Here is a 17622-nt window from a genome sequence, read left to right as displayed (position 1 = left end):
TACCCCCCCCCCACACACACACACACACACACACACACACACACACACACAGTCCCGCCCGCGCGCGCACGATCCCCACCCCCCCGCCACCCCCTCCCTTCAGCCCTCCGCTCTGCTCCGCTCGCCGGGCCCCCCCCCAAGCTCACCGGGCTCACTGCCTGCGCCGTCTCCTTCTGTTCCGCCACTGCTGCCCCCCCGGGCCGGGGGCTCCGGGCCGGGGGCTCCGGAGGGGGCTCGGGGGGCTCCGGGGCTGGGGCTGGGGCCGGGCCGGGCGGCTCACTCCGCGCATGGGCTCCTGGCGGCCCGGGGCGCGGGCGCGCGCGGCGGGCGGGGGCGCGGCGGGCGGGGGCGCGCTCCTCGGCCCCGCCCCGCCGCGCGCGCACGCACGAGGACGTCCCTCGGCCTCTCCCACCCTCCCCCGCCGTCCACCTCGGCTCCCGGGGCCACGCTCTCCGAACGGCTCCGTCCATTGGCTGCGCCTCCTGCCCTTCACAGCGGAGCCAGCCCCGCCCCCCGCTGCAGAAGCAGCGTGGCCGTCGGAGTCTAGCTTCCTATTGGCTGAAGCGCCTGCCCATCGGGCCCCAACGCCATCAGTGGCCGTAGCGACCTTCTAGGCACCGCCCGCTCCGGGATCCTTTCGAGGTTGGCCGGGAGGGGAGAAGGGAGAGCGCTCCAGGCGGAGGCAACTGCTCGGGCAAAGGCCGGGCGGCCGGTGTGCCGCATGCCAGGAGGAGGCTGCCAGATGAGAGGGCCGGGCGCGGAGGGGCAGTGGGGAGCCGGGGGGGGCCTCTGCGGCCCCAGGCCCCCGCCTCCCGCGTGCGAGCTTGGTGAAGCTTCGCGGATGGGCTGAGCCCGCGACGGCGGGACGCAGGAGGCCCCGCGTGAGGCGGCCACGGGACCCTTCCCCTGGAAGCGCGTCCCGGCCGGGGTGTGTCACGCGAGGACCGCGTGAGAACGGGGCGGCGGGAGGCGGCCAGGAGCGAGCGGCGCCTCCCACACTCCGGCCGTGCACCGTTCTCCAGGGATGCGCCGCGGGGCTGCATCTGGCAGGGGGCACAGCAGAGAAAATGCTGGCGTCGGGAGATTGTGTCCCGAAGGCTGGTGTCTTGGGTGGAAAAGCAGCGACGTTGAGCCTGGAGCTCCTAGCAGGCCCAGGACTTTGTTGGCAGGGGTGGGGATATTGAGCTGGTCAGAGCAGTGGGGAGAGCCACCAGCAGGAGGTTGCAATAGGCGAGGAGTGAGGTGAGGGGTGTGCACCAGGGCTGCAAAGGAAGAGGCTGGAACAGGTGTCAACCGGCAACCTGGATGGACAGAAAACGAGGGAGCCCGCAGCTAGGGGAAGGGGGCCCGGGGAGGCGTGGAGTACCGAGCAAACAACAGCTCTGGGGCAGACCAAGCCTAGAGCCTGCAGCAGAGTGACTCCTCCGAGCAGGCAGCCTGGACCAAATGGGACCAAATGGGAGCCTCCGTCTCTGCCACCCTGGCCCTGGCTGAATCCCGTAGCAGTTTACTGGAACTTGAACATTAAGTAAGCCCGCATGAGGAACTTGCAGAACTCAAACCAAGAGGGCAGAGATTAGCCTTTACAAATACAAATAAAAATGCAGTAAACAGTTCTTTGCCTACTTTGTGCCAAGCACTGTGTTAAGCTGGGAACCCAAATGAGAAAAACCAAAGTCTCTGCCCTCAAAGAACTTACAATCTTAATAGGCACAAAAGGAAATGGAAAAGTAGAATGGGGTGGGGGTGGGGGACATGATGATGGAATCCAAATTGGGCAGCTGTTAGGAAATAAAGAGTTGGCTGGACTTCTGATCCCTCTTTTAAATGGAGACTCTGGAAGGAGTTTTTTGCTCTGCCCTCTAAACTTCCAATCAGAGGCAACTGAGGTTCCTAATGAGGTGTGAATACAAAAGTCGATGAAATCTCCATGAGTTCCCAAGGAGGGAATAACAAGTGCCATTTGAATCCAAAGCAGGACCCAAGAGGGGCAAACATACAAGTGTGTAGAGCCTGACCCTTACATGAAGTTTAAAGTCAGGAAGTAAGGATGGAAGAATGAGTAAACAAAAAAAAAAAAAAACTACCATTGAAAAGCTGTTATGATGACAGGGACACTCAACATAAACCGAAAAGAAGAGAATGACTCCAAAAACATCTGCAAACCAAATTTCAAAGAATAGCACAGCTTGGGCACAAGTTCAATGAGAATTCCTGCATGAGATGAAGCAAGAGTTAAAAAAAAAAAAAAAGCTAAAACATTAGATTATAAATTAAATGAGAATGTCAGGAAATAATTGAAAAAAGAGAGGAATGGGGAGAAAATTGGCAAAGAATGAGAAGTACAGAAAAAAGAATTGAAAAGAGAATTAATTGAGAACAAGAGGCATAAAACCTTACCCAAGTAACAGATTCCTACGAAAATTATAATGTACCAAATAGAAGTTAATGGTTTATGTTTAAGGACAAGAAATATGAAAACAAAGTCCAAAAAGTGGAAAATAGAAGAAGTAACTACAATGAGTCTCATTAAAAAAATTAGCTAGGGAAAAATAAAAAGTCAGGGAGAGATCATTTAAGAATCATTGCACTACCTATCATATTGCAAGAAATAAAACTGCCCACATCTTTTAGAACCAGAGGGCAAAACAGAAATAGAAAGAAGTCACTTCCTGAAAGAAATCTCAAAATGAAAATTCCCAGGAACATTGTAAACAAAATCTTGAGCTTCCAAGTCAAAGAAAAAAACGCTGTAAATAGCCAAAAGAAAGAATTCAAGTCCCAGGTCAATTAGCATCACACAAGATTTAGCAGCCACCACAGAAAGGAGTGGAGAACTTGGAATATAATATTTCATAAACCAAAGCATGTAGGCTTCCAGCCAAAAATTACTGAGAAAAACTGAGTATAATCCTATAAGGATGCAACCAAAGCAGTTCTGAAGGGAAGATTTCTACCTTTGAGCACTTTCATCAAGAAAATAGAAGAAGAACAGATCAACAGCAGGTCAAGCAACTCAGAACCGAAAACAGGCAACAAACTTAGGAATCCCAATTAAATCCCAAACCAGAACTGCTGAAAATGTGCCCTTGGTGTCATTCGCACTCTCATCTGTCCTCAGCCTCTCCCTGTCCTCTGACGGCTTTCCTATTGCCTGCAAACACATCCTGCTCTCTTCCCTTTTGCAAAAGCCACACATCTGATTCAGCCATCCCTACTGCCTAGGATTCCGTATTTCTCTTCCCTTTGGTTACTAACTCCTTGGTGAGCCTACGGAGAATTGGTGCTTCCGCTTCTTTTCCTCTTACTCTTCTATTCTTGATAGTCTGGCTTCATCTGAAACCATTTCCAAAGTGACCAATGATCTCCTAATGGTTAGCTCTTATGGCAGTTTTTGTCCTTGACTTCCCTGGAGAATTCCCTTTGGCCCTATCTTCCTTGACTCTTCTCTCCGGGTTTTCAGCACACAGTGGTCTTTTGGTCGTCCCCCTAACTCATCTGATTGCTCCTTTTCAGTCTCCCTTACTGTATCCTCACTCAGGCTATGTCCACTAATAACAATAAAAATAAGGTTTTCCAAGTATTGGGATGTTTTCTCATGTGATTCACAACTTTGTAAAGTCTTTATGAGGTGCTTGTGAGAGGCTATTATCATCAATTTATAGATAAACCATTCTCTGCTTTAGTGTCTTCATCTGTAAAATGGAGATAATATTAGCATTTATCTCACAGTTATTGTGAAGATCAAATGAAATAGTCTGTAAAGGGCTTTGCAAACCTTCAAATGCCATGTAAATAAACGCTCATTTTCACCATCATCACTAAAGCCCTTCTTTGCCCACATGTTGGGGGTTTTTAGTATAAACGTGTTATGTGCTTTGTCAAAGGCTTCTCCCACAGAGACTACTGTTACTGTTACTGTATCTTTAAGAAGACCTAGATGGAATGAAGAAGAAAAAAAAAAGCCAGTTTGGCTGACAGTTTTTTTTTTCTTTTTTGGAGGGCACTTGGGGTTAAGTGACTTGCCCAAGGTCACATGGGATTTGAACTCAGGTTCTCCTGACTCCAGGGCCAGTGCTCTATTCACTGCACCACCTAGCCGCCCCTAAACAGAATCTTATTTTTATTATTTTTTTCTTTTTGCAGGGCACTTGGGGTTAAGTGACTTGCCCAAGGTCACATGGCTAGTTTTTGTGTTAAGTGTCTGAGGCCAGATTTGAACTCAGGTCCTCCTGACTCCAGCACTGGTGCTCTATTCACTGCGCCACCTAGCCACCCTTGGCTGACAATTTGTAGCTACAATTGCAACTGTGGGGTCTATTTTTAAGAGAAATGAACACTAGGGTTCACATCCCAGCTTGGACATGTACTCTTTGTAGGGGACTGGGCAAATCCCCTCACCCCCTCTCCCGGGCCTCAGTGTCATCATCTGTAAAATGAGGGGTAAACTCAATGGTCTTAGCGCTGGGTCTGAGATAAACTGTAGAGGAAAGAGAGAGACAGAAGGGAAGAATTTTTCTGCTGAGGATGGTTCTTCCTATTTTATAGTAGCGATGATGTTTCTGCTGTGGCTAGAGAGAAAATGAAGAAGACAGAGAGATGGGAGATGGAGAGATTTTCTGATAGAGTGGTTTTCACCATGGCCTTGGGAAGAGGATTATAGGAAAGAGACTTGGTTTTATATCTGGAGACAAATGGACAGTGAGGGGTGAGGTGACTGGCTGTCAAGTTTCTCCCAGATTACATATTGCAAAGCCATTAGAAAGACTGGCCAATGACATGAAAGCCCCGCATTTAAGTCATGTGCACACGTTCAGCTTGATAGTGATCCAAGTGGAGGTTCACAGACCTTGCCTCCAGAAATGTGTAATGAGGGTGGGGGTCATTCGCCTGTCCTCTTCAGGACCTGTCTGGGTGTCCTCTGACTATTTCCTATTGGCTCACAATGTGGGGGCACATACAAATGCTTAGACAGATGAGCCACCCCTTTTTTCCCTGGGAACGATTGAGGCAAGAACAGCTGGGACTGGCTCGGCAAGAGAGCCCCTGTCCTTCCTGGTCACCAGGTACTTCTACTTCTTTGGTCTCTGTCATGGCCCTTCCTTCATATTAGGTCACCAAGAAGCTGAGGCAAAGCATGACTGAGCTCTGAAGGATCTGCAGAGACCTCAGAAGCCCACCTGTATCTGGAGCTGCCTCTGTAAGCCACAGCACTGGTGCCATTGAAGGTCCAGCTCTGAGAAGTGGCAGCAGCTCCAACCTTAGTGGTGCCACACTCAGAAGTGACCCGGGAGGGTTTAGGGAGGAAGGTTTTGTGACAAAAGAGGCTCGAGTTCACTGTCCCTCTGAACCTGAGTGTGTGGAGTGGGCATCAGCATCCCACCTTGGCCGGCAGCTAGGACTTCAGTCCTTTCTCTACTTTCTGAGAAAATGTCTTTCTGTCAAAACAAATGGCTCTTAAGTGACTCGATATTGAAGAGATGGTGACTGGTGATTGATATTGGGAAGAATATGCTGAATGGGGGCTTATGAACCACAGCAGGAGGAAGAGAGAAAAAAAAAACCCCAGACCCTCAGGGTTAGCCCTAGAACCCTGAGGGAGAAGTAAGAGAGCTCTGGGGACCAATCTGGCAATGCAATTGGGGGTTGACAGAGTCAACCTAGAGTCTGTGCTCAGAGACATCTGTGTCATTGTCTTGTAGTTTATTTCATTGAAATATATTGTCTATTGGTAACAATTTAATCCGAGAAGATTCAGATGTTTAATATGAAAAATTCCTAGTGGGAAAGCTGGTTTCTCTACTTTATTAAATCAACTATTTTTAATAAATTGAAGGGACAGAGTAACTGATAACTTAATGAGAAAGAGGTTTCCATTTTATTAATTAATGAAAGAATATCCAAATACACCCCTGGATTATTTTAGAGATTATGATGCTGAGAATAAATGTGGACAGAACTGGGCGAGCTCACTGGGGTCTGGGTCTATGCCTGTGCTGGCAGATGGCATGGAAGCCTCAGGAGGTGGTGATGGTACTGATGTGCCCAGTGACCAACTAGGAACTGATCTCCACTGTGAGCTTCACCAGCTTTGGAAAGAAAGTGAGTAAATTGGCCTTGGAAGCCATGTTTGAGCTGAAGAATACCTGTAGGAAAAAAATAGAAAATCTCTGGAAGCCAGAGAGAAAGAGGAAGAACTACAGAAAGAGAGAGGATTAAGAATGCAACATGGAGATAATGAATCAATCCCTTCAGGCACAAGTCTGACCAAAGAACCTTCTACTCAGCTTCCTGTGACACAGAGCAGTGTAAGTGAAGGTAGATCTGATGGAAAATTACCGGGCTCCCTTTGCCATCTCAAGTCATCCATATGCAATCTGAAGATGAACTAATAGCTACCCTGTCATGACAATGATGATGATGATGTTGGTGACAATGGTGATGAAATACAAGATGAAATTAACCCTGTCCATGAAATCATTCTACAGCATGGCAGTAAGACAATTTCTGCTCAGGTCTGGACCCCTCAGGTGCCTGTCTGGTAACAGGAGTGTTTGATTTTATTGTCAAATGTGGGGATTTTGTGGGATAATGTTTCCCTTCAAGCTTTCTTCACTCCTGTGTTTGACACCAAGTTAAGTCACTACAATACAGCAGCACAGGGGATGTGATTCTTGTGGTGTCTAGAAACTCCCAGGCCAAAGTGCTTGAGAGACACGGCTGCCCCATGATGGGATGTGTGAAAGGAGACCAGTGTATAGTGGGCATGGCCAACACCAAGCTTCCCTCCTAGTTCTGTATCCAGGCAACTGTGGGGCTTGAGACACATAGGGTGTTCTGCTTGGAGTCGGGAAGATCTGAGTGCAAATGCTGCCTTGGACTCTGTCACTGTGACACTGGGCAGTCACTAAACCTCTTACCATCAGCTTCCTTATCTGTGAAATGAGGTTTAACATCACACAGAGTTATGTGAGGAGCAAATGAGATCACATATGTAAAGTTCTTTTCAAAACTTAAACACCATGTATGTTAGTTATTATTTGTAAGGTTTATTTTTATCTCAACTTCCTTTGACTTAAAGGCTGAAATTTGTGACTTTGTAACAGCTCTTGTATTATTAGGATGCTGTTCCATAGGTTGTTAGGGCCAAAGATTTTACCATTAAATTGAATTCACTTCCATGGTTTTATGCATCTACTATGTTTTATTAGAGAGTAAATTCTATCCAACTTGAGTGACTTAAGTAATCTGTGAATTCTGATGACATTTGTGAGAATGTAACTGCAGGACCAAAGCTCCACATAAAGACAGAAATTGTGTTAAGCAATGAAAAAAGATAGGGGTGGCTGGCACAGTAAACAGAGCACCGGGCCTAGAGTCATGAGGACCTGAGTTCAAATGCGGCCTCAGATACTTAACACTAGCAGGGTGACCTTGGACAAGTCACTTAACCCCAATTGCCCTGCCTTCCCCCCTCCAAAAAGAAAAAAAAGAAATGAAAAAGGAATAAATGTGGGAATGAGTCAAGTAGAAAGCAGAGGAGTGACCTACAAGTGAGTGTATGCTGGGATTCACTTCCATGATTTTTCTTCTTCTTTGTGCCTTTCCATGTACCTCCCTGCTTCTTGGACCCTTCTTCTTCTTCCTTTAATGTCTGACCTTAAGTAGCCTTTTGTGGCCTCTCTCAAGAAATGTCATTCACATTGTCCTCCTGCCCCAGGTCACCGCTTTGGCATTCTTTTAATTCTTGGATCAGTTGCCAAATCTGACTATTTGTCACCACACTCTGGCATCTGCCCCCTCCTTTCTCCTCATATGACTAATGTCTGGTTAAGGTACTTATCACATCCCATCTGGACTATTGCCATCTCTTCTTTTTCAAATTTATTTTAATTTTTAAAATTAACAAGCATTCATTTTCTCTTCTTTTACTTCCCTCCCCCTAAAAGAAACCAAACCCTTGTAAGAAATATGTATAAGCCAGTAATACCACTATGACATCTGTTTCCCAAGGTCAACAGAGAAAAAGGGAAAGAATCTGTGTGTTCTAAAATATTGATAGCAGCTCTCTTTGTAGTAGCAATGAACTTGAGGGGATGCCCATTAACTGGGAAATGGCTGAACAAGTTGTGGTGTACGAGTGTGAGGGAGTACAATTGTGCTGTAAGAAATGATGAGCAGGTGGACTTCAGAATAACATGGAAAGACTTGCATGAAAGAGTGCAGAGGGGATGTTGTATACAGTAACAGCAATATTGTTTTGAGAATAACTTTGAGCAGCCAAGTCATTTTGAGTATTATAAATGCTCAAATCAACTACAGAGGACCTATGAAGGAAGAAGCTATCTACCTCCAGAGCAAGAATAAATGGGAGTGTGTACAGTATGGTTTTACATGTCCATATACATATCTGTATCTAATGGTGGCCTTGCCCAGGGTGGGGAGGGAGGAAAAAAATAAGAAGTACACAGCAGAGAACAAAAGGAAACCTAGCAGGAAGCGTTAAAAAAAGCAGGGCACCTTTGAAAATGATGAGTAGCATTTACTACATTAAAAAAAATAGACCGTGCAATGGAAATTCACGGCTTTATATGGAATCCTCTCTTTAGGTTGTGCTGTGTCCATGGAAATGGGCTTTTTTGTATTTTAGTTCCAAATAAATTTTAAAAACCTTCAAATATGCATAGTCAAAACAAATTTCCATATTGGCCATGCCTAAAAATGGATGCTTCATTCTGTATGAATCCATCACTTGTTTGTTGGGAAGTGAGTTCTATTCTCCCTCCTCCATGCTCTGGAATCATGAGTGGTCCTTGCAGTAATCAATGTTCTATAGTCTTTCAAAGGGGTTCATTCCTTTGTATAAATTGTTTTCCTGGTTCACTCAATCTATTCATACAAATCTCAGGTTTCTTTCAGACCATTTCTTTCATCATGGCAATTCGTTGTTTTGTCTCATCTCTCCCTTCTCAAATATATTACGCATATAGCTGTTGAAATTATTTTCTTCTGTTTAAAAAATATTTTAATTTTTTTTTAAATTGTGAAATCACCGAAAGAATGTACAAATAAGAAAAAAAAGATTGCATAAGAAACTGCAAACTCTTATTATGAACAATTTGTTAACAGCATGCATACATGTAATGTTATATTTAAGAAGGTAATAGTCAAATTGCCAATTTCTTTGTGTCCCTTCTGTACTTTGTTTTCTAGCATGCATTAAACATTTTATTTTGTCAAAAAGTGGGGGGGGGGGGTAGAGCACTCTACCAGATTCTTTTTATTACATGTGTGTGTTCCTAATGCCTAAAGTCAGCATGCCTGACTCTTCATGACTGCTGCTCTGCAATTTTCTCAGCTATTTCCTTCTCCAGCACATTTTCAAAGATGAGGAAACTGAAGCAAACAGGGTTGAGTGACTTGCCCAGGATCACACGACTAAAAATATCCAAACCACACGGTTATCTTAATTTACACATAAAACCTCTTTGACAAAGTACAATGCTCACTTATACTAAAAGAAAACTTTACAAAGTATAGGCAGAAATGCCCTTAAAAGTATCACTCCAGTACCAAAGGCAAGTATCATATGCAATGATGATGCAGAAAAACCTGTCCTAGAACTGACCCAACCATTCAGGAGAGCAGTTTGGAACTATTCCCAAAGGGTACAATACAAAAATTCCACAATACCATTGCTAGGTCTTTGTCCCAAAGACATCCAAAAAAATGGAAAGGAACTATTTGAACTAAAACACAGCACCTCTTTTTGTGGTGGCTAAGAATTGAAAATCAAAGGGATGCCCATCAATTGGGGAATGGCTAAACAAGCTGTGGTATGTTTATTATAATAGAATATATTGTGCTATAAGAAATGGCAAGCAGGATGATTTCAGAAAAACGTAGGAAGACTTACATGAAGTGAAGTAAACAGCACCAGAACACTGTACATAGTAATAGCAATATTATTCAATGAAGAACTATGGATGACTTAGCTATTCTCAGCAATACAGTGACCCAAGACAACTGGAAAGGACAAATGATGAAGCATGCTATCCACCTCCAGAGAAATAACTGATGTTGATTGAATACAGATTGATGCAGGCTATTTTTCACTTTCATTCATTCATTTTTTTTTATTTGAATCATTTTCTACAAGATGACTAATATGGAAATGTTTTCATGATTGCACATGTATAACTTATATCTAATTGCTTACTGTCTCAGGGAGAGGGAAAGGGGAAGAAGGTAGAAAGGGAGGGATAGAATTTGGAACTCAAAATTTATAATATTTTTTAAGTTGGGGAAAAAAAGAACCTTTCTCAGCAAATACAGGAGTAAGATAAGGAGACCCACTCTCTATTATTTGATATAGTTCTAGAAATGCTAGCAATGAGAACAAGACAAAAGAAAGTCAAAGTGTAAAAGATAGGTAAAGAGGAGATAAAGGTCTCCCTATTTGCTGATGACATGATGCTTTACTTAGAACATCCTAGAGAATAAGCAAAGGTACTGAGACAATAGCTTCAACAAAGTAGTAGACTACAAAACAAAGCCACAAAAATCAACAACATTTTTACGCTATAAGAATCCAAAAGGCAATAAGAGAAAGGAAAATTCCATTCAAAATAGCTACAAAATCCATAAAGTGCCTGGGGGTTAGTCTACAAAAGCTTGGATAGACTTAGTTACAAAATATTCTATTCGGGTCCGGCCCGGAGGTTGTGGCCTGGCGCTGCAGGAATAGCAGGAGCAGCGGTGAACGCAGCAGGTCCAACCTGGGCGGCGGCAAGGCCGGGAAAGGCCAAAAATTTATTCTTAAAGAAAAAAAGTGTTTGTTTTTGCTTGTCTATGAGTACCCACTAACCTTCCCCTCTCCCCTGCCCATCCTTCCTTGACGAATGTATAGTACAACAAAACAAATCAATACCAAGCCAAGTCTGAGAATGCACATCTCAGCCCGCATTTCTGCCAGGGTATGAGGGGTTGTAGCAGCAATGCAATAGTTACAGCACCCACTATCATGATAAAGAACATAACTATAGGCATTGCGTGACGTTCAGTCACAAAATGTAGACAACAGAAAACCGAATCCCAGAATCAGTAAGCCAGAGTACCAAAGATATTTAGAAGCCACAATAATGTTGAGAGCCACAGCATCCTTTAGCCTTCCCACAAACCAATAACAAGATCAGTATTTACTCACAAAACTTCTATTTCCTTACCTAAGCTCCTCTGTCCCCAGCTGTCCCCAACTGTCAGACTTGCTCTGACCCAGCTTCCTTTGAGCTCTAGGGGGCAGAGTTTATCATCACAGCAGGGGAGATCTTCCAGCTTCCCCCAGGTCTATTAGGGGCAGGGAAGATCTTCAAATTCCCATTCCCATTACAGGGGTGTGGCTCTTTGAAAGTCTCTATTATCGTTGGCTGCTTTGTCCTGAGGTCCTTCAAAATGGTTTTCCTACCTACTTATTATCACCATGTGAATTGTTGTGGTTGTGCTCTGTTCACTCTGCATCAGTTCAGATAAGTCTTCCCAGGTTTCTCTGAATCAGTACCTTTCATTTTTTATAGCGCAATTCATTGTCTTTTCCCAATAAACTATAAACTGACCAAGGTCAGAGACTTTCCAGTTTTTTGTATTTGTAACCAGTGCCTGGTACATACTTTAATGAATGCTTTCTCATTCATTCATTCACCTATTTTGTTTCCAGTTCTTTGCCACAACAAAAAGGGCTGCTCCAGAACCAAGAGAACTTTGTACACAATTACAGACACAACGTGTCTGTGAGGAGTGACTTTGACTGGGCTCCTCTCAGCAATGCAAGTTCAGAAGACAACTCCAAAAGCCTCACGGTGGAGAGGGATATCCGCATCCAGAGAAAGAACTACAGTCAATGCAGATTGAAGCAAACTGCTTGGTCTCTCTCTCTTTTGTTTTATTTCGTTTTGTCCCTTCTTTCTCACTGTTCACTCCATTGGTTATAATCCTTCTTGACAACTTGACTAATGCTCAGTGTGAAGGTATTTGTAGAACCTATAATAGATTGCATGCAGCCATAGGGGGGAGGGGAAGAAAATTTGAAACTCAAAAGCTTGATGAAATGAATTTTGTAAACTAGAAGTAAACAAATGTAATTTTTTTGAAAAGGGCTGCTCCAAATATTCGAGTACATACAGGTCTTTCCTTCTGTCCTTAACGCCTCTCAGACATATGCCCCAAAGCAGTGTCACTGAGTCATCGGGTGTGCACACCCTTGGTTGAACCAGTTCACGGGTCCAGATGACCGTCCTCGCACTTGGCATTGCCCTCATCAGCTTGCTAGTCTGATGGGTGGGAGGTGGAAGCTCAGAGTTGTTTCCATTTGCATTTCTCTTATTAGTAATTTGTGGCACTTTTTCATATGGTTGTTGATAATTTGTTTCTTCATTTGGGAATTCCCAAATCATCATTTAACAATGTATCTCTTGGAGATATTAATTTCTTAGGTATTGTGTCAATGCATCCTGATAGTAGACTTTTATTAGAGGAAAGGGAAGATTTCTCCCAAATGAGTCTTCCCTTCTAATTTTAACAGCATCTTGTTTCATGAATCAGCATTTAGGGTTAGGGTTCCCTATGGCCCTAAATTAGGTAAAGATTCTTCCCCCTAAGGCGGCTCTTCCTTCTCAAATGTTTAAAATTAATTGACCTTTTTATGTTGGATTATGTGTTTGCCTGGAGCTTGTTGTGGTTCAGGGCGCCTTTTCCAAAGCACAGGCCTGGCCACATCACTCTTTCTGTCATTCAACACCAGTCTCCCTATTACTTCTCTTAATAAACAATCTTTTAAAGTCCTTTCTTCACAACTTGATCAGGGCCTTTCTTGTGCCTCCCCATCTCTCTCCTGTTTCTCTGTCTCTGTCCTCCCTCCCCCCCCCCCCCGTCTCTCTCTCCTCTCTCTCTGTTTCTCTCTCTCTCCCTCTCCTCCCTCCTCTCTCTCTCTCTCTCCCTTTCTCCCTCTCCCCCTAACCCTCTCTCCCTCCTCTCTCCCTCCCCCTGCCCCCATCTCTCTCTCTCCCTCCCCCTCTCTCCCTCCCCTCCCTCTCTCCCTCCCTCTCTCTCTGTCTCTCTCTCCCTCCCTCCTCTTCTCTCTTCTCCCTGCCTCTCTCTGACAGCCCAAGTGATTTACCTTGCTCTTCATCCCATGTGATATACCCCATTCTCAGAATGAATTCCCTTTTCTTGATGCCTCTCAGAATTTCTGGCTTCCTTCAAGCCTCTGTTCAAGCACCTCCCCCACCCCAATCACTCCGGCTGCTGCTAACCTCCCCCTAGCAAAAAATCATCCTACATTGACTTTGTAGGCATTTTTACAAATGCATTGGGCTCCTAATGGAATGAAAACTCCCCAAGAGCAGGGACTATTTTAGTTTGTATCTGTGTGCCCTCAGTACCTCATTTGGTGCCTGGCACATAGTGCTTTGTCCCATTCTAGGGCTCTACTCTGAAGAGTGTATCCCGCCATGGAGCTCCTTCCTCTCTCCCATTTTGTAGTAGTGCATCAATGGGTCTCACTTGGACACCAGAACCCAAGCTGGCTCATGGCAGCCTTGCCCTCAGGTCCCTGGTTGGGGAGCACAGGGATGGGTTGGTCAGGCATGTCTTCTGGTCCCTGTGAGAACAAAGATGTCCTTAGGAAGCTGGGGTGCACAGCTCAGGGCCTTCAAGTCCCTGGGGGTGGAGTGGGGACAAGGTAGGCCATATCATCCCTGAGCTCAGAGACTTCCGAGAGCAGAGCCAGCTGCATCTTGTCCCTACTCTCAGGGCTCTGGGTCATGCCAACCTTCTGATGGCCTTTTCTTCATCCTCATCCTCTCTGTAGCTTTTGGCACTGTTGCACCCTCTTGCCTCTAGGTTTTTGTGACTGTTCTATAGAGATGGTCCTGGAGTCAGGAAATCAGAGTTCAAATCCAGTCTCAGATACTTACTAGCTGGGTGACCCTGGGCAAGTCACTTAATCTCTGCCTGCCTCAGTTTCCTCATCTGTCAAATGGAAATGATGGCATCTCCCAGAGTTTTTGTGAGGATCAGATGAGGTCATTGTAAAACACTCAGCACAATGCCTCTCACCTAATGGGCACTTTAAAATGTTCGTCCTTATTTTCTATGTGACTTGCATCTTTGCTGGATCTCTATCCAAGTCTCTCCCACTAACCTTGGGTGTCCCACAGGGCTCTGTCCTAGATCCCCTTCTCTTTTCCTGTAAATACTTCACCTGGTACACTCATCAGCTCCCATGGCCTTAGTGAGCATCACTATGCTGAATATTCTCCAGTCTCAGCAGCACTTAGCACTGAGCCTGGCATGCAACAGGCACTTTTTTTTTTTTGCTTTTTGGAGGGCAATTGGGGTTAAGTGACTTGCCCAAGGTCACAACAGCTAGTTTTTGTGTTAAGTGTATGAGGCTGGATTTGAACTCAGATCCTCCTGACTCCAGGGCAGAGGCACATTGTTTATTTAAGGGCTGAAACCCATTCACCCAGCTGCAGCCTTTCTGCTCACCTTGCCTTTGCAGCTGCCTCCTGGACATCTGGAAGTGGATGTTCCAAAGACATGTGAACCTCAACCTGTCCCAAACCAGGCTCATTCTCTTTCCCCAAGCACTCTTCCCTTTCTGAGGTTCCTTTGTTCCCTCTGAGTTGATGGTATCCAGCCCTCCTCATGCCTCAGGCTCCCAGCTTAGGGATCATCCTGGACTTCTCGGTCCCTCTCACTGCCCCCCCCATCCAATATGTTGCCAAGGATATTTTACCTCTGCAGCATTTCTCCAATAAGCCCTCTTCTCTCCCCCACCCCCCACCCCCCGGTGCAGGCCCTCATCACCTCCTGCCTGGACCATTGCAGTAGCTGCTGGGAGTAGGGAGGGTGTCTGCCTGCCTCAAGTCCCTCCTCACTCTGGTCCATCTTCCATTCAGCTGTCAAAATGATCTTCCTAAAGGGCAGGGATGACCACGTCATCCCAGCCCCACTCAATAAACTCTATGGGCTCCCTATCACCCCTAGAATGTTTTTTAAGCAGTTAGGGTTAAGTAACTTGCCCAAGGTTACACAGCCAGTTTTTTTGTGTGGGTGTTAAGTATCTGAGGCTGGAACTGATCCCAGGTCTTCCTGGCCCAGCCTCGCACTTACTCACTGCACCACCTAGCTGCCCCCACCCCTAGAATCTAATACAAAATGCTGCTGCCCTTCCAAGACCTTCACAACTTTCCTTCCCACCTTTCCAGTCTTCTTGTGTCTCACTCCCCAACATGCCCCATTCAGTCCAGGGACCCAGCCCCCTGGCTGTTCCACAAACAAGACCCTCCATGTCCAGAACCCATGCCTGGCATCCTCTCCCTTCTCACCTTCACCTTCTGGTTCCCCAGCTACCTCCAGCAGGCAGGCTTCCCCAACCCCTTCCTTTGTTACCCTCAGGTTATCATGGATCTGATACAGTGTACATAGTTACTTGTCTGCTCTCCCCCCCATTAGGCTGTCCCCAGCACTTGGCACAGTACCTAGCATACAGTAAGCATTTAATAAATGCTTGTTGGCTGGGCCTCCCATTTAAGCACCTCATGGCCCTGACCTGGACTCCTGTCTGCCTTGCCTTCATGGCCCTGGGGTGGTACCCTGAACAATGGACACCTTGTCCTTTGGACTGGGGGTCCAGAGAGAGAAGTAACTATGTCTTCTGGATACTGGGGACAGCTTACACAGGCCTTGACCATTTCTGTTTGGGTGGTGGTGGGAGAATCAGTTTAGGGGGTGGGATAGTGTTGGAAGGGGAAGAGGGAGTCAGAACATCAAGTCTCATGGGGTTTTTAGGGCCACTAGGTGGCACCACAGTGACAGAGTGCTGGGCCTGGAGTCAGAAGGTTCATCTTCCCGAGTTCAAATCCAGCTCAGACATTTCCTAGGTGTGTCCCCTGGGCAAGTCATTTGACCTTGTTTGCCTCAGTTTCTTCATCTGAAAATGAGCTGGAGAAGAAAATGGAAAGCCACTCCAGTATCTTTGCCAAGAAACTCCTCAGTGGGGTCACAGAGAGTCTGGCATGACTAAAAACGATGGAACAAGTTTAGACTTCTTGGTGGCAGAAGGTAGAGCTCAGAGGACTTGGTCTACTGGGGAGAAGGGCTCAGGAGGACTTCTTGGTTCAGGGCACCTTGGGGCTCCTAGTCTCTAGTGCAAGCAGTAACTCAGGGCTCCCACTCTCATGGACAGGAAGGGACTCCAAGCTATTGTCTCAAGTTGGGGAGGGTGTGGGGATAAGATTCAGAAATCCTAGGTCTCAGGTGAGGGGGTTAGGGCTTTTGATCAACTGGTGGGTCCTGGAGTTTTACTGGTCTTATGGGGGCTAAGAGTCTCCAAGTGGGTAAGTCAGGCTCTAGGTTCCAAAGTTGGGGAGAAGGATTCTTGATCTCAGGTTAAGGAGGGATGCTTAAGAGTTCCTGGTCTTGTGTGGCCCCTACAGAGGATGTTGGGAGCTCCTGGACTCAGAGGGAGATGGGAGATGGGGTGATGGGCTCAGAGTTCCTGGTCTCCAGTGTGTTCATGGGGAGGGGGGTCTAGATCCCATGTCTTGGAAACTTGGGCTCTAGATTTCTCTTCTGGGGGGGAGGGGAACCCTCAGAGTCCCTAAGTCTAAGTTGAGAAAGGAAGTGTCTTAAATCTGGAGCAAGGCACAAGGCTTCTTGCCTCAGGTTGGGAGGAAATAGGGTAGGGGGGCACTCTAATGATCGGAGATCCTGGTTGGGTGAGGAGTGAAGATCAGGGTCGCTGCTCTGATAGGGGGGATGGAAACCACTAAGTCTGTGCTGGGGGTGGTATCAAGTCTCAGGTAAAGGGTCTTCTAAGACCTCCTGGTCTGCTGAGATCAGCTCAGAGCCCCTAAGGCTGTAGACTTTCTGGTCTGTGGGGCGCCTCAGGATTCCTAAATCCAGGGCTGAATAGGGGACCTTAGGGTTCCTGGTCTCAGATGGGGGAGGAGGAGCTCAGAGTTTCTAAATCTCCGGTGGAGGGTGTCCCCAGGGCATCTGGTATCAAGTAGGTGGGGAGGGGAGGAGAAGTTTGAAGTTCCTGGTTTCAGGAAGGAAGAAGGGACCTCAGGGATCCAGGTCTCAATGGGGTGGGATGAGGTGAGGGAGGTTGGAACTCCTATGTCATCGGATGGCAGGAGTGTTGCTCAGAGCTCCTAGGCTCCTTGGTGGGAAGAGGTCTCATTGGAGGCTTGGGCTCAGGGCTCCTAAGTCCAGGGGTGGGGAGGGTTCCTCATCTACTTAAGGCTAGGGGAGGGCTCTTAAGACTCCCTTATGCTGGACTAGGGAATGGAAGGAGATGGGGAAGCTCTCCATGCTCCTTCCTATGAAGGGCCCTTAGGGGTCCTGCTCTAGGGATCCTGGTCAGGGGTATGGGGAGCATAGCTTCTCTCTGCCTCAGTCAGGAGTAGGGGGCATAAGGTTTCTGGTCTCCTTCAGAGAGGGATTCAGGATTTTTTTTCAGAAGGGTGGTCTCAGATTTCCTAGTTTCAGATGGGGGTAGGTTAAGGCTCCTGGTCAGCATGGAGAGCTTCCCCATCCCCTTCCATTCCCTAGGCCAGC

General features: G+C 46.5%; 2 protein-coding genes across 2 annotated transcripts in view; both read right to left on the bottom strand.

Annotated features, from left to right (window-relative positions):
• The window catches only part of RNH1 (ribonuclease/angiogenin inhibitor 1), a 140246-nt gene that overhangs the window by 49433 nt on the left and 73191 nt on the right, over nt 1–17622 (bottom strand). The window lies entirely within an intron of this gene.
• Nucleotides 1–17622, bottom strand: part of ANO9 (anoctamin 9) — a 165435-nt gene that overhangs the window by 118704 nt on the left and 29109 nt on the right. The window lies entirely within an intron of this gene.

This window comes from Petaurus breviceps, unplaced genomic scaffold, assembly GCF_028583685.1.
Source record: "Petaurus breviceps papuanus isolate PSGF00001 unplaced genomic scaffold, PetGlider_PUasm1.0 90317, whole genome shotgun sequence".
NCBI classification, from domain to species: Eukaryota; Metazoa; Chordata; class Mammalia; order Diprotodontia; family Petauridae; genus Petaurus; species Petaurus breviceps.
Note: the sequence above shows the minus strand (reverse complement) of the source record. Positions and strands in the feature narration are given on the sequence as shown.